The sequence below is a fragment of the Oreochromis aureus genome, linkage group 10, assembly GCF_013358895.1.
Source record: "Oreochromis aureus strain Israel breed Guangdong linkage group 10, ZZ_aureus, whole genome shotgun sequence".
NCBI classification, from domain to species: Eukaryota; Metazoa; Chordata; class Actinopteri; order Cichliformes; family Cichlidae; genus Oreochromis; species Oreochromis aureus.
Window position 1 is genome coordinate 19,574,858 of NC_052951.1, and position 22,834 is coordinate 19,597,691.

The following is a 22,834-nucleotide window of genomic DNA, read 5'->3' on the forward strand; positions in this document are numbered from 1 at the left end:
AGCTAGATCATGTCCCAGGCAACATCAGGGCGTCTCCCCCTCTGGAGCAGCTCTGTAACCCTGCAATAAAAGATGTTAGTGTGTTTTGCACAGTAAGTGTGCTCAACATCTGGCTCTGCCTGGAGCCATCATACACACCATAATGGCCTGGAAAACAAGATCTGGAAGTGAAATCAAACTTCACACTTATAAACAATTGTATCATAAGAGTAATAAAGCATCAACAGGACAAGTATCATGTGCAGGTTTTCTCAAATCAGTAAACTACAATTATTGGCATAATTTGCCTCAGACATGGATCATCCCATGTACTCAGTTAACATTAATGTAATTAGTGACTTCCCTGAAGCAAAGTCACTCCATGTATTTAACACTAGGAGCTCAGTAGTGGCCAGCTAATGAGCCCCATATTAAACTATTCCATAAACATTGCATCTCTTAGTTGCTTTCTCATGTTACTTGTCCGTCTCCGCTGAATCCTCTACATGCACTCTTAGAAAAACAAACATCAGCAACACACATGGACAATCCTGGAGGTCAGGCACAAATTGACAGGGTCCAGAGGTGCCATAAAAAGACCATAAAGACCATAGCTGTGGACAGAAGTGGCACTAGTTTCAACACAGGGAATGTTTCACATGTTATTCACATCATCAAAGTAACCTTTAACATTTTCCCAATAACACAGTGTAACAGCATCACCAACTCATAACCTCTAAACACAGTTTTCTTCACACATAAACCCAGAAATCCTGTAGTAGAAAACATCAACCAGCCATCCTGGTATAAATCACATGATCAACTCACATGAAGAACTGTAATGCTGTAGAAATGTTAGCGCTGCGCAGGTGTACACACACTTTCTCACAGTCACCTCTGTGAACAACACAAGGTAGTGAATAACACCCCTGGTAGATGCACAGACACAGAAAGTGGCATTTAAAAGGTTAAATCATCACGCAACCTCGAATGTTGCTGTCATCTTTCCGCTCCTGTAAAAAGAAACACACATAGATTCATCTGCACCTTTGTCAGGTGGGGGTTAACTTCGCACAGTGATGTCAGTCAGTCTGTCAGCTTCTGTCCGCTTTTACCAGTCAGTCGGTTTTATTTTCTCTCACTCATTCATTCATGCATTCATTCATTCTTTCTTTGCTGACAGTGGAAATTATTGTCGCATTTTCATTTCCACTTCTCAGCAAAATGACGTCATTTCAAAAAGAAAAGAAGAACTTTATATTGGATTATCTCGCTTAATCCTTTTTGGGTAGGGACCTATTTTCTAATTGTCCCATATAAGTGACTTTCTCCGAGCCCATTGTAATCTTTTTGGAGAAACTCACTTGCAACAATTTTCTCGACGACGTGTCGTATAGCGCTTCTGTTCTAATCGTGCAGATCTGCTCAAACAGAGATTATCAATAAAACTTTCAGTGCACTGTGAAAGTATCAAAATAAAAAGGCCTCATTAAGTCATGACACACGCTCCTCATCTCAGGAGGGTAAATCATACCATTCGCATGGTTTATCAAACCATCATACTAATTGGCAGGCTCAACTTCACAACAAAAGAAAAATCATCAGCTAGATTAACTCCAAACCAACCATCAGCCGCACAACACACAACATAAGCCTCATGTCTTATTAGCTATGAATTTTAATCCCCAGGACTGTACTTTTTACTCATTTAGGCCACAAATTTTATTTAGTTTTCCTTTTTCCCCATCCTCATAAAACATGTGACATGTTGTCATGCATTTCGCAAAAGAAGTTTGTTCTCATGTATTCAGAGTTTGGTATTTGGGTGCAGGATTCACTCGCACATCAAAACAGGAAACTCAGTGTTTTAGAGTCTCCACTCTAACAAACTCCAACACATCCCATTCACTGTACTAGAATTCAATCACCTTTCATTAACCTAAGAACCATCAACTAATTTGCATATCAGCTATTAACCCACTAAGATGACAGGACAACAGAAATGCATGTTCAAAATATTATCACAAAATAGAATTTTCCTCATACAGTAAAATATTTTGTGCTGCATCAATCAGGCAGAAAGCATCCCCAATTTACTACATTACCAACTAAATTTATTGTCTGATCACTGGTTGGTCAACCCAGAATCTTTTTTTTTTCCCACAAAAATTAAACTGTTGTCCTGCAACATAGTTAATTGTCAGCATTGGATAAATTCAGCATTTGATAACCAGTGTCTGTTAAATTGACACTATTTTAACACTGATGAGAGATAACAAGCTGATTTTCATTGCATGTATGTTTGTGTTATTAGGCAGGTTTAATCAATGTGCCTGTGGAGCTGCATCTCCAGCAGGGCATGTTCTTAAAGCTGCCTTTCCTACACACTTCTCTGCTATTAATTGATCATCATTTTCAACTAATGTGCTATGAGTCCACTGGTCTTTGCATCACACGAGGTGACTTGTACAAGATGATGAACAGACTCACATGCTCAAGATGCTGCCTAATCTTCATGAGCTCTCTTGTGTTTGTGTTAGTAGGGTTAATGCATGTTCTGCTTGTGTGTGTGATTTTGTATATGTTTTTTTTGCAGTGGTTCAGATTCCTTCACAATTTTCCACTTAAGCAGTCAGTTTTCTTTTCCCAGATTTGCTAACCCAAATTTTGATTTCCCACATTAAACAACAGCTTTCCTCTGTGTCCTTACCTCCTCTCACTCTGTTGTCCTCTCCCACTTCAACAGTCCAATAGCCGGCAGTTCTTCTTCAGCTTTGTCCTGTGTTCCACTGTCTCTTCTTGCCATTTTACTCCAAAGGCGGCAAATGTCAAACTCCAACAATCTCCTCAGTTCTCCTCAAACGTTCTTTTCACAAGCACAGTGAAGTTGCAGCTTGTTGGAAACACAGTGTCATTCATCCAATCAGTCAGGATGATGGTTTGCTCTTCTTCTCTGATGCTGTTTGTCCACACTGCTGCTGCTTGATGGGTCTCTCTGCTCAGGACTTTGCTGCTGTCTCTTTATCTGCCATGTTATTGCTCTTTGGAGCTGCATTCCTTGTCTTCAGGGAGGAGTGAGAGCTCGCTTGTGAGGATGAGGGACACATGGAGCTGTAAATAAGTTAGCCAGAAATTGGCCTGAACATTTCCAATGATATTAAACTATAACTTTATTCCGACTGCTGCATGTGGAAAATGATCCAGGTCCGCTTTTCATCTGAAAGTGACAAAACTAAGACATTTTGATCATTCTTATCACTGCCTAACCAACACACATCTCTCCTTTCTTAAAAGCAGAAAATGAGATTGTAGTTGTTCTTGGCTAATAAACACAAAACCTGTTTCCTATGATTTTTCCATCTACAATGTAGATTTTGTCTCTGTTTTACTTTTTTTTTTTTTACACTAGCTGGTGACCTGCAGAATCACCGCTCTCACAATTGGAGACAATTACTTTACACAGCGCACACACACACTGTGACGTCAGACACATTCACACTCACTTTTTCTCATCTGCATAAATAAATCATATGGCTGATGATATATGCCATGGTGATCCATAAGTATGATCACAAGTTTTATTTAATTATTTTTCAACCCAACAAAGCAAATAAACAAAAACATGATGCTGATGCTATGAACACTCTACACACATGAATCAAGATCCAGGAAAACTGCTGCGCATCTGAAAGAAGAAGCTGAACTCACGGATACGCTACATACCGAGTTATCATAGTTCTCTTCCCTTTCTTTGATGAGTTCTCAGCCAGCTCCTGATCTGATAATGTGTAGCTTGCTCATCAGCCCAGAAGAGACAGCAACGCAACCGCACACAGTGGTTGGGTGCTTTGCCCACAGCGGCAAAGACTTACACTTTCATATTCAACTCAGCTTCTCCATCATGTAGTTTTCAGCCGTTTCACACAGGGTTCAGCATAATAGTTGTATTCACAGGTGTGCTCTCTATCTCAACAATGGCTCATATTAGGATGACAGTTTTCAAACAGGTCAAGTGCCTCCATGCACGTAATTAGTTTAAATATTTATCTATTTTACTTCATCTCATATGTCATTGTACTGTATTTGAGCAACCTTAAGCTTAATGCAGATTACTTTTAACAACCGGTTAAATTAATGGTCTGGAGCACAGGCTGTTGTTGATCAGGGAAATCATCTAAACATTTTATGTCAGCAAGGGGTGGGGGAAAGCCATTCACCAGAGCATAGCTTAACTGCTGCTGATGTGAGCTGGCCTTCTCCACACGCTCTTCAAGGCTGTTTTCCTAAAAACTTCTAACATTTGAATCTCTTCCATTTATAAGCCTGCGATTAACCAAGACGGCTCAGGTCCGCGTGAAACCCGCTGCGACCATGCTCATGCGAACCCGCGCAGCTAAGGAGCCATCATTTTTTTTTTTTTTAAATACTTTGCGCTGCCAGGAGCGAAGTCCAGCATAAAAGTCTGTCACGCCGGACGCACTCTTGGTTGCTTAGGAACCCATGATAACAACAACAGTCAGCGTCACAGACCACGTGTTCTACTCCGCAGTCATTCACACAAACACACTCAACACAACAACAACAACAACAACACAAAATAGGCCTATTGTCCAGCACAGTCTGGACTCATGAACTTCTCAACGCCTCACAAAGTGGCGGAGGACTCACTACAGTACCTCACAAAGTGGTCTGTACCTATCGCTAGCGAACTTCTCAACGCCTCACAAAGTGGCGGAGAACAACACAACCACACGGTTATAGAGTCGGGCTCTTTGAACTTACTCGGTGTTGCTTAGCGTGTAATACCAGCCTCGGATCCCGCCGATCGTCATTCATCGAGGAGAGGAAACGGACAGCTCATCCACCGGCCTGATGACAAATTCTCACGTTTCGCTGACGTCAGGGTTCTCTCCTCGGTGAATGCCGACTCCAGGATCGGCGTCGAGGACCAATTAATGATAGGTTTGTAGCTTAAACCTATTCGCTGGAACGTTGAAGGCAATGTAATTACACAGCAAGCAAGACACGAAGTAGGCAACATTCTTTATGTTTCACGTGCACGGGAGAGAACTGGACAGGCGCCGTTCCTTCGCTTGACCCCAGTTGCTCTCGTCCGCTCCCCCGTAACACTGCTCTTTTATTGTGGTTACATGAATATGCATAGGTTCATTAACATATAACATACCTTGTGTGTGTGTGTGTGTGTGTGTGTGTGTGTGTGTGTGTGTGTGAACCCATTAATGACTTCCTAAACCTACTGGCCTGGAAGTCCAGCAGTTCATCTAAACAAAATGCACTTAGCCTAAAACAGACATAGATAGATAGATGTCCGGAATAGAAATATTTTACTGCTATTATTTGTTGCTATTTTTATAATCATCATTACCATTTCATGTTAATAGTGATGTTGCATTCAGAGCCACTCAGATGTTCAAATATATGGGTATTATATTAGTTTTTATTACAGGTTGTTATAGCCACTGTAAATTGTTGAGTTGAATCTATAATTTAAAGGTTTTGAATGTTTTGTATTTTTATACTGAAGTCTTCAGTGGGTGAGAAGTTGACTGCAGATCTGAAGAGGAAAAACCTGTGTTATGAAAATGATTTTAATCTTTTATACATGATTGCATTTGAGCTTATTAAAGAGCTGTGGCTCCTGGTCAAGTGAAGGTCAGAAACTCTTGGCAGGCGCTATGATCAGCCAATACAAGGTGAGAAGAACAGGAGCTCTGAAAGGAATTGCGACACACCTGCTTACATGACATATGCCTGGAGTTATATCCATATATCCTTATGTCCTTTAGAGCTAAGAGTTAAGTTGGTATCATTTATCACTGATATCTTTTAAGTAAGTTTTAAGGTTCATTTATCTTCAGTTTAAGTAAGTTTCCTTCATGGTTTGAGTATCATTCGAGTGTGACATTTAGGTCAAAAGTTATACATAGTTCAGCTGTGTATGTGCACAGGCCGTATGTCTGGCTGAGACGGGAGGTGTAAGGCTAGCAGAGGTGCAGACGGGGTCATGACACATACATAGCCTACACAGCAGGCACACACACACTCACACACACACGTACACACCATAGTAGATTGACTAGAGTAGGTAAAAAGTCAAGATGTATTTTTGGCTGCAAGTGCAAGTTTGCCGGCATATTGTTAGATGCTTACAGGAAGTGGAACAGATGTCCCAGAAGATAAGCGACAGCGAAGGCGGGCTGACAGGAAGCACCTGGCGTTGACTCGAAGAAGATGTTCTGTGTTAGACTATGTTAAGAGTTATTGTGGTTTGGGCTGACGTATGCTTTGTGTAAATCTGCCTAGTAACAGAAGAGGGGGTGGTACAATTCTCACATCTATAAAGTCTTTGTGTTGATTTTGGCAAGACAGTTCAACACTGATTGGGTTGTTGAACTCACACATGTGTTCATTAAAATGCCGTCTAACTACACCAGGCTGGATCTGTGGAGTTGTTTTAAATTCCCTCTTTCAATATATATTTTTTGAACCTTAACATTTGGGGGTCTTCGTCCGGGTGAAAGAGGGAATTTTGGTGTAGATGGAGAGATCCAGGGTCCGTGGTGATTAGATGGGCAGATACGAGTCAGTGGTCTGAAGTGAGAGACAAGCCGGCTTAAACAAAAGGTAAGGCACATACCTGTTGAATTTTCCAAAATGTGCTAGAATTGGATATGACAAAATTGAAGTCTACTCACTGAAAATTACTGGTGAATGTCTGTTTTGAGTTTGCTGAAATTTTTATGAGGTTTACCGGTTGAAATAATGAAGTATAAGTGACAGTACTGAGTAATGAGAATGAAAGAATGAAAAGAGAATTAAAGCAGTTGGACTGCTAAGTGAATATAGTATGATAGGTAATTGGCATGTCTGTGAATATGCAGTTTTGATTGACTATAAAGCTGGGCTTGGACATCAATAAGATTACTTGTGATCTTAGGGGGTGTTTTCAGAACTTTGATTAAATTATCTTAGGACGGGAGCAGGGCTCCTAGGACTGCATCAAGTTCAGGGGTGGGAACCCCCTCCCTTTTCCAGACGTGGGAAAGGGTCCTCCGGCGTGAGGGTATCCCAGGTGGCCACTGCCAATGACTTGGGACCATTGGTTTAAAATAGCCCCTGGTAGTTTACCAGGTTGTCGTCAGGGACGGCATTGTGCAGTTTTTGGTCAGTAGAAACCCGGTTTCGGGCGTGTAACTTTAACTTAAAACTCGGGAAGCCTGGGATGTGAAATGCCCAAAAATAGAGCTTCAGGCAGAGTCTGGGTTAGTTCACGCTTTTAAATTCTGTTAGGGCACTAGCAATCGGGCCACCGTCGGGGACGGGACAATGGCTAAATTGGTCGCAAAAAACTCAGGGAGTTTTCCGCAGGGCGGTTATTATTAAATTTGTCGAAATTCGGTAGGTGTTTTAAAGGCCTAAAAAATCTGTGCAGTGTAATTAATAAGACGTCTTGTGTAAATATAATAATATGAGATCTATGTATGAGATCAGTCTCTGTGTGTCAGTGCACTACCGGATGTGCACTGATGGTGTGTGTAAATGCAAATGAGCAGCGGTAACGCGCAGAGAGGGTGCTTTCGGTTTCGAGTGTACGGAGCTTTATTGAAAATATCGCTGAATGCCTGTATATAAGAGGTTGGTGTTGCTTATTACGAGAGTATAAATACAGTAATTAATAATACATTAGTGTGGATGTATGGTAACGACTGAATTTTGATAGATGTATATATCTTGAGCCATAAATGCTGGTGTGTTTTATTTTTCAGTTATGTGTGTGTGGGGAGAAGCGGGGTGTGAGACGATGAGAGGTTTCAGTTTTCTTTTTCTTTTTTCTTTTGACTTGCTCTTTCTGATCATGGAAGGCATGTCTAAAATACTCGTATGAAAGCGTATTTCGTGTGATTTTAACTGTGTGAATGCTGTCAGTATTTGATTTGAGTGACTCTGCGTGAGTTCTCTGAGTGAGAGAAAAGGCAGGGTGTGTGAGACGACTCATGCTGTCTGAAAGAGGTTAGAACCTTTAAAAGTGTGTATGAAATAAAGGAGTGGGAAATATATTTCTTTTGGGATGTGAAGTAGGATGTTTTAAAGTTTGAAAGTGCTTTTAATTCAAGAAAATCCATGAGAGATGTTATGACAGGTTGAGTTTATTTTTTCCGATTGAAAACACATAAGTATAAACACTTGGTAAACCCAGTTAAGAGATTATTGGGTGACTGATGCTATAAAACTGACCTAAAGAATGGTCCTGTGCGGGGAGAAGTGTTAGTTGTCCTGATGTTTGAAAGAGCTCTATTTAACTGTGTGTGAGTGAAAATGAAGGTGTATTGTTTTTTAGATCCAGATTTAATAGAATTAAAGAGGGTTTTTAGACTAGAAATAAAAAAAAGAGACAGACTCTGCCGAGAACAGGAAGTATGACTCTGTGTACAGCGGCTGTGCGACAGGAAACTGTGAACAGGAACTCTGCATGCCCATAAAAGGAACTGACTGTGTAAAGGAAGAACACAGAGCGACAGATGAGTTACCTCTAGACCCATGAAGCAAATGAAGCCTTTAAGAAAAATGAATATAATACTAATTATATGCGTTAGCGTGTCAATACAGGTGGGCGTCTTTCAACTTTGCAACCTTGAGTTCAGCAGCAGAACAATAGATTAATAGAATTGGGAGAAAATAAGCCAGGCTTTGGCTCGAAATTATGCAGCTTGATCTCTCACTTTGTCTCTGACCCTGAGAAGAAGCTTAAAGGACAGTCAAGGACAAGTCAATCTCCTGATGAAGACCGACAGAACATCGTGGACTTGAAGAATTAACTGAAGCTAAGAGCAGTGCAAGCGAAAGCAGTAACACTGACGACCACTGATGAGTCCAGCAGTGTGAAAGATGCAACATGCATGCTGGTGAAGAACAGGGTGATGTGTCTGCTTGAAGGCAGTGACTCTCATATTTGCCATGCTTGGAGCAATCTTGGAAGAGAAGACTGAAAGGATGAATGGAGAAGAAAACAGAGCAAATGAAAATAAGACTGAAGGAAGAGGAAATACTGAAAGATCAAAACAGAGAAGAAACAGACTGTGTTTGCTGGAGCTTTGAAGCCCGAACAGGACATTGTGCAGAGGGGACCAGTGAGAGATGAAGCTGGACGAGTTTGACTGCGAGAATATAGGATATAATTGGAAAAATTGAAGCCAGAACTCATGAAGGTTTAGGGATGTCCATCACAGCATAACAAAGAGGTAAACATTAGAAAAGGTGAGAATAATGAAAGAAAATAATTGTCATTACCTTAATGAACAGAAAACACACATGCACAAATTGTTACATGTGAGATTATTTTTGAAATGAATTAGAAGTGAGATAGTTTGAATTTAAAGCTCAGTGAAAAGAGGCATAAGTTAAATATGAATATATAGGATGCAATGAAGAAACAGCTTACACGTAGTGTACATTAACATGAATACATAAAAATGCAACGAAGAAAGCAGCTTACACTCAATTAACATGAAAATGCAACGAGTAAAATGCTTACATTCATATTCATGATATAAACATGACATAATTGGTATTTGTGACAGGAGAGAGAGAAAAGTGGGTCGTTTGACCACTTGTGGTAATAATGAAAATGTCTTAGTTTGTTATTTTTAGGAGCAAAACAGACCCCGACCAACTCTCCAGATCCAGCAGTTGGAAGGAAATTGTAGGTTAACACCAATGGATATGTTAAGGCAAGTTTCTGGTTGAATTGTTCACAGGATGATGTGTCCAGAAACCTGAAAAGCAAGCCCTAACTCCTGGCTGAAGACCAGGAGGGCGGTTATTTAAGGTGGGCAATTAAAATTTGGGCTAGTAATTCGGGGAAAGAAAAACTGACTGCTTAACTGGAGAATTGGGAAGGAGTTTGAAAGACTGCGAAGCCATAGATGCAAAAATAACACACAAACAGAAAATGCATTAACGTTACAGAGACAACCTGATGAAGATTAATGCATAAAGATTGATTAAAAAACCTGGCTAAGAACACAAGCATATGCAATGAAGATCAACTTGCTACTTGTATGAGTGAGAGAATGGTGTGAATGTTTAATAAATTAGACTTAAAGTTTGAAGTTGAAGTTGACTCAAAGAAGTTAGATGACAGGGGAGTGACTTATGGGAAAAACAAAACAAAAGAGAAGTTATTAAAGTAGTTTTTATAAGAGTGCCTGAGGAGTGCTCTCCTACTGAGTGATCAAAGTAAGTGATTAGTATAGAAAGAAAATGAAAGTAATTGAATAATGTGTTAAGGGTTAAACATGTATTTCTCTTGTCAAGTTAACTTGTTGAGATGTCACTCAGTATGCAAAATAAGCTGGAGGGAGCAGTGTCAGAGGAGCTTCCTGTGTGTGTGTGATTGAGGCCTTAAGGAAGGGAAGCAAAGTAGACGGTTCAGAGGTGCAGATTTGGACAAGAAATTTATAATTTAGTGTGGACACATTGTTATAACGTGTTTATATTTTAGGCTGAATCTAAGTATGGTGAAGTGTCGAAGGGGACATGGTTGTGTGTAAAACGGTGCAGCTTTTGACGAGGTTTTTGGTGCGTTGAATGGGTGAAATTTAAGATTGTTTAAGATTTTTTGGGGCTGTTGTTTTTCATTTTAATAGAGGGAGTTTTGATAAACATGGACATGTCTAAAAGGGCCCATAGTTTTTGTAACAGTGCACTTGGGGAAAAAACCTGTCAGGTGATTTTGTTTTGTACTTTGATGAGCTAATAATCAGCTCTCTTTTTTTTCATTTTTGTTCTAAGCAGGCCTGGAAGAAAGTGAACTGACGGCGCTGACAAAATTACCAAGTACGAAAATCAGGTGGGCATTACGGATTATAATTGATTACAATCAGAGACTGATTGGCGGCGAAGTCTCTGTTTAAAAAGGGATTGTATCGATTCAATCCAGTCAAAAGTATAGAGAACTATTTTCCTAAAAAGGAAAAACGAAATAAAACGGATGATTGAGCTCATTTTGCTGATGTGGAGCATCTGAAGTGCGCGGAAGGCTGCAGTATCAGCAAAAAACATCATGTGTGAATGCATGTGAGTGAAATAAATGAAAGGACAAGTGGGAGACTTAAATCTGGGGATGCTGATTTTGGGATGTTGATGTTTACTTTGAGGTAATGATTTACTGGGGTTGGATTATGTATTACATTATAGAATGCTAAATGCTAAAAGGGAAACGTTGTTTGATGAAATTCAAGTTACCATTAACTGAGGTAACACATGATTAATAACTGTTCTGTTTAAGTTTATTTTTGTTGTGAAATAGACGGGATCAAAAGGGGAGAGTTGAGTATGAAATGTAAACTACAGGTTTTGTTTCCAGGAAATTCAAAGGATCCAGACTTCGATGGAGAAGGAGGTTGTGAAGATTTGACATGATGATTAAATTGATTTTGTTCCTTAAATACAGGTTTTCAGGGCTGGAGCAAAATACCGGAGAGGGGAATGGCTGAAGTGTTCTGAGAAATGATATGACTAACCTTTTTTCCCTTTTAATTTCCTAAGCTTGGGTGAAGCATGTTGAGTTTTTTGCCACATGAGATGTGTCAAAAAAGAGAGGGATTTAAGATTTAATTTGGTTAATTTGAAATGGGTTTTAGTATGATTTTAACTGTTGGGGTTTTTTGATAATTTAAATATGGTAAAACTGGGGCAGAGATTGTTAATTCTAAAGAAAGGAGTAGAATGAACTGAAGTCGGTTTAGAAGATAAAATGCTGGTGTTCATACGCTGCTGTATATAAAACTTAAAGGGAAACTGTGGGAATATAGGATATGCTTTGGGGAAAACAGGGAAGATTTTTTTTTGTGAAGAGTTTATAAATAGATTTATTTCTAGGATAAAGGAGAGCTTTTGATGAGGATGTTAGAAGTGTTACTGACCCAAATGAATAGTATTGAAGATTACATACACAGGAATGAGTTCATACACATTGTATTTTGTGTTCATTAAAGAAATGTTGCTCAAGTCAATAACTGAAGGTCAGAAGTTATGCGATGTCCAAGCAATTTATTATGCAAGATGACCTGAGCATTGAAGGCTGCGCACGCTTACAGACATATAGAGTTCATCAACACACAGGCCAGTATTGATTTGAGGCCTAGGGCCTGAAATTCATTTAGCTTTTAACTGAATTTGAGTTGGCCCGGTAACAAATGACAGAATGAGGAACTAAATAGGAGTTTGCTTGTAACCAACAGGACATGTAAAATATTAAGATAACACATGCAGCTCTAAATTAAGTTAAATTAATCTAAGTTCAAAATACAGTTAGAGTTCAGCTTGTAGCTATGATGAAGTTTATCTAGGAGCAATTAACTATGTGTTTACACGTAATGATTAAAGTGGTTGTTTTTTATCTTTTTAGTAGAATAAGCCGTCATAATGATTTTCTTTCAATATATCTTGTAATAGGTGACTTTAGGTGAGAGGAACTTGCAGCAGTGACAGTTATGTGCACAGGATGCTGGTAATCAGATAAGGAGCCAACAGGAAGTCTGCAAGAGACGTGCTTCCTTTGATGCTGTTAAAGGCAGTGCTTTAAAGGGTTTTACAAATGCTGAGTACGGTGGAATGAGATATAAAAATAAAAGTCCAAAACCAAATACAAAATTAGGTTCATGTTTTGAGTAATATTAGGATGAATCAGGCTTTTGAATAAAGAGAACAATTGAGGGACATAAGGTAGGAGAGCCGTAGTAGGGAGAAAGTGTTTTCTATCCTTTGCAGGAGGCCCAGAAGAGAGGGACCCAGAAGAGGAGCAGAGACCACTTAAGCATGAAGTGTTCTCAAGTGGGAGCTGGCATTTTATTATTAAGACCACCTAGAAGAGGGGGTTGTCCGGTTTGCTAAATCACGGAATGCCGAGAGAGGGTCAGAGTGGGAAAAGTGATCCTGATGTCCATGACGTCAGGGGTGGACAGGGAAGTAGCTGAATGGGCCAAGGAGTGACCCAACATAATGTTTGGTGACCTCTGGATGTTATCCAGAGGTCAAAAGGGGAAGTGTCCGGAATAGAAATATTTTACTGCTATTATTTGTTGCTATTTTTATAATCATCATTACCATTTCATGTTAATAGTGATGTTGCATTCAGAGCCACTCAGATGTTCAAATATATGGGTATTATATTAGTTTTTATTACAGGTTGTTATAGCCACTGTAAATTGTTGAGTTGAATCTATAATTTAAAGGTTTTGAATGTTTTGTATTTTTTATACTGAAGTCTTCAGTGGGTGAGAAGTTGACTGCAGATCTGAAGAGGAAAAACCTGTGTTATGAAAATGATTTTAATCTTTTATACATGATTGCATTTGAGCTTATTAAAGAGCTGTGGCTCCTGGTCAAGTGAAGGTCAGAAACTCTTGGCAGGCGCTATGATCAGCCAATACAAGGTGAGAAGAACAGGAGCTCTGAAAGGAATTGCGACACACCTGCTTACATGACATATGCCTGGAGTTATATCCATATATCCTTATGTCCTTTAGAGCTAAGAGTTAAGTTGGTATCATTTATCACTGATATCTTTTAAGTAAGTTTTAAGGTTCATTTATCTTCAGTTTAAGTAAGTTTCCTTCATGGTTTGAGTATCATTCGAGTGTGACATTTAGGTCAAAAGTTATACATAGTTCAGCTGTGTATGTGCACAGGCCGTATGTCTGGCTGAGACGGGAGGTGTAAGGCTAGCAGAGGTGCAGACGGGGTCATGACACATACATAGCCTACACAGCAGGCACACACACACTCACACACACACGTACACACCATAGTAGATTGACTAGAGTAGGTAAAAGTCAAGATGTATTTTTGGCTGCAAGTGCAAGTTTGCCGGCATATTGTTAGATGCTTACAGGAAGTGGAACAGATGTCCCAGAAGATAAGCGACAGCGAAGGCGGGCTGACAGGAAGCACCTGGCGTTGACTCGAAGAAGATGTTCTGTGTTAGACTATGTTAAGAGTTATTGTGGTTTGGGCTGACGTATGCTTTGTGTAAATCTGCCTAGTAACAGAAGAGGGGGTGGTACAATTCTCACATCTATAAAGTCTTTGTGTTGATTTTGGCAAGACAGTTCAACACTGATTGGGTTGTTGAACTCACACATGTGTTCATTAAAATGCCGTCTAACTACACCAGGCTGGATCTGTGGTTGTTTTTAAATTCCCTCTTTCAATATATATTTTTTGAACCTTAACAGTTTATCCTACCATAAAACAATAAGACAAGGTACGACCTCTCCCATGCTCCCAGGATGTGGGTTTGAATACCAGAACACCCTGGAATGCACACAAAGCTTGCAGACTATTAAGGATCAAACCTCCTATCACTCTACACCTAATTATAAAACTCTAAGCATATATAAGTAGATATTTCTAAGCATAAATGACAATAACAATACAAATCTAACAGTTACATTACTATTTCTCTTGTTGTATAGAAAAGAGCAAATCAAATGCAGACACAAAACCAGGTTGTACTTTCAGAGTGTGAAAATAGCAATTAAAAAATGCAAAGGGCTTCGCAATGATATGAAGATCAGAAAACAACCAGAGGCCACATGCACAGGAATTTTGTAACCCACTGATTTTTTTTTTTTTTTTTACATTTTTTGCTTACGTATATTTCCATTGACATGCGAAAAAAAAAAAAAAAGAATATCAAGTTCTGTCAAGAGCATACTTAAGCAACAGGTGGTGATATAACTCTGACCATATAGAAATGCTAATCAGTTTATTTTTATTTTGAATAAAGATTTATGAATGTATATCACTGACATATATCAGTTTTGTATTTAGTTTGATTCTGCTGTTTTAATCTGTTGAAAAATAAAAATACACCCCTACAAGGTTTGGTCAAAATTAATTCAAAACTTTATATATATGAAAATAAGAATAATAAATCCCCTCTCGCCTCTGCAGATGGTCTATCTTTCAAGCTCGGATCCTCTTCCAGAGGCCTGGGAGCTTGAGGTGTCCTGTACAGTATCTTAGCTGTTCCTAGGACGGCGCTCTTCTGGACATAGATGCCTGATGTTGTTCCTGGGATCTACTGGAGCCACTCACCTAGTTTGGGAGTCACTGCGCCTAGTGCTAATTAAGGCTGTGCGATATGACCAAAATCTCATATCCCAATGTAAGACATTTCTCATCCCGATAACAATATATATCACAAAATAGTGCATTTTCTTTAATTCTGTGAATCTTGGGCAACTCGACTTGTGTGAAGTGTTTGAGTAGACAGTATGTCTCTGAACACCTCAGAAATTATTCAGCTGCTTCTGTCCTCTGTCACATCATCAATAAACACTATTGTCCCAATGGCACTGGCAGCCATGTGCGATACCCACTAACGTGTGATCCCATTTATGTGAATTAATTTATACTGATTCTATTTTACTTTAAATGTAAGTGATATTTTCGTTTGAACATACCCCTATTTAACTAGTTTTAACTAGAGACCTGGTACCTAGTCTGGGATATTTGTAGCATTTTTGTACCAGTAGGTGACAGTGTGAGACCATGTTTTGGCCTGTTGTTAGTAGTGAATGCTCCATGCTGTTTTCTCATAATGGCAGAGTGTTCAGGAACGACAAGCCGCGTCTCCCTGTCTAATACTTTTTTTTCCCTGCTTGCAGGACCCATATATAGCTGTCTACAGGTGCTGGCACACAGTACCTGTAACACATGCAGGCTTAAGCCATCACAATACCTTCGCGTGTTTTACAGATGATGTGGTATTTCACACACACCACTGTTGTGGAAGGTAATGGGGTTCCTTACAAATAAACAAATAAACACATTTAAAAAAAAGCCTCTTGGGCACCTAAGAGGAAAGAAGCAGGTGTTCAAGCCCCCTCAGCCCCCCCTAGTGTCTGCCTTGGTGGTGTGATAACGAGTGGCAGTCTGTTATTAAATAAGACTGGAAACTTTGCGATTATAGAAATATGTTACACTAAGGTATTGCAGTACATAGGAGCCAGACTTACGAACGTTTTGCGCCAGCGCATTAAAAATCAAATCAAATCAAATCAAATATTGTTGGTACTTTAAAATAGACTTGTAGTCAAGACCGCCTAATCCGAGACCAAGACAAGACCAAGACCAGAGGGTCTCAAGACCAAGACAAGACCAAGACCAGAGGGTATCGAGACCAAGACAAGACCAAGACCAAGACCAAGTCGAGACCAAGTTGAGGCGTGACCAAGACCGAGACCAAGACCGGAACAAAAAAGACTAACTTTTGTGTGCTTTTGAGGGCTGACATGATGGTACTGACTGGCCCCAAAGTCATCTGACAAAACAGCAATCACCTCCAACAACTGTCTAAAGAATGGGAAATGTGTAACTGGTTTCAGTTATACTTTATATATAAATAAAATTGTAACATCAAACTGAAGATTATAAACTTGAAATTGCATCATGTCCTATTGTAGTAGTACTAACCAAATTACACTGTATGATATCAACTTCCCTAAAATGGATTAGGCCTGTCAACACAAAGTGATATGCAGATGTTATTTATAAGTCAATGGTCACATTTATTTAGTCAAACAACACCATTTTAAGTAAAATTCTGTAATCAAACAATATAAAGACATGTGCACACCTCACATGAATCAGATGCAAACTACAAATATTACATACCAATACAAATTGTGCATTAATAAGAATAAGAACAAGTGCTTAAAAGATTCTGAGATCTTGATGTCTTCAGTGGCATAAGATTACAACACACTGCCAATGAAATCAAGCTTGTTGTTCAGTAGGGCAGGAAAAATAGAACACAGACATTATGAACAAATAACAGATATCTTATGAACAAACAGCATATTTTCAGAGAGGAGGGAGAGAAAACAGTTCACATTTTAAAACAGTGTTTGATTGCACTTCAAGAAAACTAAAGATTGCAACATCTTATAGCTTAGCCGCATGTGTGGGGTCTCATTAGAATGCCTCCTCTACTAAAAACCCTCTCAACTGGGGCAGAAGAGGCAGGGACAGAGAGGACCTTCAAGGCAACACTGTGTAGACTGGGGAAACGCTCTTTGTTTTTTGACCAAAAGGTGAGTGCATCACAGTCACAGTCATTTATGCTGTCTAGGTACTTGCTTATTTGTGCATCAGTGCTCGAGTCCTGGCTTGTGCTGCGTTGCAACCTAAATGCCTTGTAGCGTGAAAGAAGGCGTTGTTTTGGGGTGGTGCTGAGTCACTATCTGATAATTCTGTGTCTTCTTCTGTTTGTGCTGGAGGTCCATCTCTGTCTACCTCTGTGATCAAAAGGTCTGGAAAAGGGTGCGCACACACACACACACACACACACACACACAGGATTAGACAGGATGCTTCTAATGATGCTATAAAACCAAAGACAGTGATAATAAGTGGAACAACAAAACAACAATAAATAATTATTATTATACATTCACCTTTTAATGACTTTTAAGGTCATCTCTGAACCTCTTGGTGCTGGTCCGGTTTCACCATTTTGGACATCTAAATCTACCCAGGTCAGTCCAAACTGGGGTCGAGCATGGTGGCAAGGAAGTAGATCCGATGGCTAAACGGCTCTTCTGGATCCTTTTCGTCCATGCAAATCTGCCTGAAAATTCCAGGGAACCGTTTCTCTAAGGATCTTTTCAGTGCCCTGACTATAGTTACGACCTGGGGCATTTGCACTTCCATCTTTATAAGATGATTCTTCAAGTCCAGAACAGTGGGGACCACCATGCTAATAGTCACCTGATGATCACCTTCTGTAAGGTCTGTTGCCTCAGAAAAAGGCTCAAGCAAAGCACAAAGGTCTTTCAGCTGAGCCCACTCTCGGCTGAAAACACTAAATTCTCTGTATCGCTGCACATTTCAGTGATGGCCCTGTGGTCAAGTGTGATCAGAGCCTTTAACTGTCTGTAGGTGCTATTCCAGCGGGTGTTGTTTGCTGCTGGGATGGACTTATTGGAGCCAAAGTGTGCCTCAAACAAGTCTTTGTGGTTACTACTGGTGTGCAGCAGGTTTGTAAACTTGCTGGCTTTGGCAATGGCTCTAGCTATTGCCTTTACCTCTTTCATCCCATCACTGATTACAAGTTGCAGCGAGTGTGCGAAGCAAGAAAGACGTTCACCCGTTGACCATGGATCAGAACCTTCTGCATCCTCCCACATTGTTTCATCATCGAGGTCATCACTGCTGTCACCTTCAGGGTCCTCTACTTCTGGCATCCTGACTTTAAAGGCCCGCTTCATATTGGATGCATTATCCGTCAGAATGTAGCTTATTTTATGGCCAATGCCATACTCCTCAACTATGCTGTCAAATGCTGAGGCGATTAGTTCGCCGCAGTGCTTCCTGTAAAACGCCTACAGTCAAGCAAAAATGATTGTAAACTGTAAGAGTCCTTGTTCTTGCAGGCAACATGAGCAGTAACTCCCAGGAAAGTACGAAGCCTCCGGTCAGACCAGAGGTCTGTTGTTATTGCTACATTTGGCTGGACTTCCAGGGCTTTGATTATGTCACCCTTCACTTTAGTGACAAGGTGAGGTATCAGCTTCTCTGTCAAGGTGGTCCTAGACACAGGAGTGTATTTGCTATCCAAGACATTCAGAAAGTGTCTAAAATGAGGATTCTCAACAATAGACAGGGGAGAGAGCATCCAATTATAAGGTCCTGGAAGATGGACTGGGTGATGGCCTGTTGCCTGGGTGAATTTGGGGAAAATAAGTGGATGCTTGGAGCAAACAATGATAATTGAGGCTGTGTGGGATTGACCGCTATCACTGATGCTGCAGATGCTGCTTTGTACTCCAAGTACCTACAAAACAGGGAAATAGGAATCTGTAAAACATCTGTTTCTATTCAACCACAAAAACTACTGTATCTTACAAGCACAGTAATTTTAAACCTATCAATGAGGGCAGACCTTTGCATACAAAATAACCTAATCCAATCCAGTGTGACACATATAGATCATTAGGCACATCTAGTACTAATGAAAATACTGGAGTGTTCAGGGTTGCAAGACCTTATATAACAAGAACAGAAAAACAGTTTAATGGAATCTACAAAAGACAAAATGTCTGTGCATTAACTTTGCATATTGCATTAAGCCTCCTCATGCCAGTCAGCTATGAGACACAGCTGCATTGACAAGAAATGAACTACTCAATAAAGTCTGAGGTTACACCAATACAAAATAACTGTGTCTGATAATGACATGCTGCAATAGCCCCTACACACTGAACATAGTAGAAAACACCTAAGAAAGTTATAGTCAAAGGTCCTTAAGTTCGATTTAAGAACTTTAGGACTCAGTTTTGCGAACCGTGCTATCTGGACCAGAGCCATAGACCACTCTGATCTGGGCTTCACTGTCGAGAATGCCGCTGTTAGCCGAGCAATGTTATAGGGACACTCTTGAAACGCCTGTCCTTACTTACGAGTCAGCAACCACATAAATATGCCCATTAAAGTCGAAAACAAACCACACCATACCAGCCCTTAAATTGCTCACTGAAATGGTTTCGATATATTTTTGCTCAATGAATTCACCAAAATACCTAAAGTTAGTGAAAACTGTTTAAGTAGCTGATAGCCACTGCTAGCGCTAGCTACCTGTACATAGCATGTAACGTAACGTTAGTTACAATCTTCACAAGTTAAGTCTGCAGGGACGGTTGCAAAAAAACTGTCCCTACATAATTTATAACGCTTGAAGAACACATTATAAATAACAATATTACATAAACATGACCTGGTCATCTGAGGTTGGAAAGGTAGTTGAGTTTGAAGATGGATAGATGGCTACTGGCTAGCTTACCTTTGAGGGTGTTTGCGCTCCAGGTGCCTGGTGAAGGTTGAGGTAGTCCCGGCTGTCTCGGTCAAGGAGACTTTGCAAAACCTGCACTTTGCCGAATGCTTCTTTTTTGCGTTTACCGAAAAGTCTTTGTGTTCTATGAACGCAAACTTTATGACAGACGAAGTCGCTGACATTTCTGTAACTTACTGACCGGGCATACTGTTCAGAGGTGGACTGGCCATCGGGCATACCGGGCATTTGCCCGGTGGGCCGCTGGCGATTTTTTGTTTTTATGGGCCGATGGATTTTTTTTTTTTTTTTTTTTTTTTTAGGAAAGGTATATATAATGAAAGGTGTTGGATTGGCCAATTGGTCATGATCGACTCTGGGCTGGACCAATTACAGCCGAGGAGGCCGGATGCACCCTCCCCCTTGTTTAGCAATCTTATAGACGAATCTCATGTCTCACCTCTAGTGTTCTTGGTCTTAATTTAAGGTTTTTCCTATAGCGATTGACAGATCACGTGACTTTCGCGCATTGCATGCCGGGAACTTGAGGCAAAACAATCCAAGTACCGCATCAAATGCAAGCATTTGCAGCACTGCAAAAAGTTCATTCTCCGGTTCCAATACCTTCTTGGTTTTTCTTTGCCGCACAAAAAAGGAATGTACAAAACTAAGGAGAACAATGCCGGTCCGTACAAAGACAGACTCGACGAAAAGGCAAAGAAAAGATACGAGGAAAAAATCAAAGGAGTGAGAGGGTCAGACCCTTACGAGCACACAGAGTGGACAAAAGACGTTAGCGTGCTGCCCAACTTTCACCACGCTCAGATTTATAATTATACGTTCTTGGAGTGAGTGCATACACTCATGAAGTTTTTAGTAACTTGAAATCACTGCAACAAGCCCAGGTACAGTTTACCGACGGATGGGTACAGGACCTTGAAATGCACCGTGTAGAACGAAAGACCATCATACAAACAAAGGTAAGTTTATCAGTCTCACAAATCGTTGTCATAAATACACAATCGTTAACCGTTTATTAATATAACCTTTGAGCTCAACGGTAATTAATTAGTAGTGGAAATAATTTCTGGTACGCATTACAGAAATGTAGCAGTGACAATAATATTGTATGCTGTAATCGCACTGGACAATTAGTGATACAAAACAACTGTTTTATCCTGTGAATAAAAGTATATGTTTTTGTCAATGTACCGTGGTAATAACAGAAGCGAAACGCAATATTGTGTCAGGACAATTCACTATTTATGCACATTAAACAAAGAAGCATAGCGCGACAATTTCTGTTCAGCGCCAGACTTGCTTGTAACCTATATCACCAATTATGTTAAGAAAAGTGACGTATTAACTACTACAAAACACTGACCTTTGTGGGAATGCTTGGAGCAGACTAACATGTGAGCTGGAGTGTTCTGAGACGTTATATTTGGTATATCCAGACCATCGTCGGCTCTTACTTCAGAAACATGGCTTAAAAAATTTCTCTTCAACAACGTAATCCGATAAAAAAACGATCTCTTTACCCGTCGGCTTCCCGTGGCTGTCATGCGACCGGCTATTGCAGTTAATAATACAACAGCTTCTTGCCATTTTTTGGGTTTCTTTTTATCGCTGTGTAACTGAGTTCAATTGAAAGCCTGCGTGCGCTAGTACCTCTTGCCTCAAGTTCCCATAATCCTTTGCGGTTTTACCCCTGAATGACGTCACATTTTCAATCTCTATCCTGGTGGGCCGGTCTCTAGTTAAAATGCCCGGGCCGATTTTTTGTCCCAGTCCAGCCCTGATACTGTTCAATCTAACGGGTTGCATTTAGTTGTGTTTGAAGGGCGCGAAAGGCGAAATAATAAAATGCCACAATGTAGGGATTTGAGCATAGCTGAGCCACTGTGTGTCGCTGTGCAGCTGAGCAGCGAAAGGAAATTAAGTGAGGAGCCGGCTCTCGCTCAATGGGAGTCGACTATTCTGATTCATGACAGGCACGGCTCTTAGAGCTAAAACTTTTGCGCATGATACATTATCAAACGTTATGTTGTGTGTCATGGATACGAGACCAAGACAAGACCGAGACCAAAGTCTGTCGAGACCAAGACAAGACCAAGACAAAAGTCCGTCGAGACCAAGACAAGACCAAGACAAAAGTCCGTCGAGACCAAGACGAGACCAAGACCACGTAAAAGTGGTCTCGAGACCGGTCTCGAGACCAGGTCTCGAGACATCCAACTCTACTTTAAAATAAACAACGCAGTGACAAGATTGTGTGCAAGAGATGGAACTTAGAGATTTTTGACTGACCCTGTAACATGCATTTCTGGGACTTTGTTTCTCAATGTACAAAATATGGAGGGGAGGTATATACGATAAATCAAATCCACAAACCGATTTACTAAATTTGATAGTAAATGAACTGAGTGATTTAGAAAATAGTGCACAACACCTATGAACTGTATTTGGGGTGTCAGGGTTCCGTCGGTGACCCAGTGTTTTCAGTTCTGTTCATGTTCAGTTTAGTTTGCCACACTAATGTTCCCACTTCCTGTTTTTTCCCATGTCAGCTTGTGTCATTAGTCAGATTATGTTCAGCCCTGTACTCACCCGTTTCCAATCATTGTCATCATTCAACCTGTGTATTTAAGCTCCTCGGTTTCACCAGTTCTTTGTCGTGTCATTGATGTTAATGTCGTCTCTCCGCATATATGTTCAGATCAGTCAGTCAGCCAGCCATTCAGTTCTTCAGTCAGTCAGTCGTCCACCCAGTCAGCCATTTCAGTTCATGTTCTGTTCATCCAACCTACCTACAATAAAACGCCATTATCCTGCACCGTGAGTCCAGCGTTTGGGTCATCTCTTCCTCGCCTCCACACACGACACGCCTGACAGAATGACACGACCCGTGCCAAGAAGACACGCTTTTGACCCAGCGGACTCGGACCTTTTTGAGCGGCAGGAGGCAGCGCTCTCCTTGTGGGCGGAAAAGCTTAA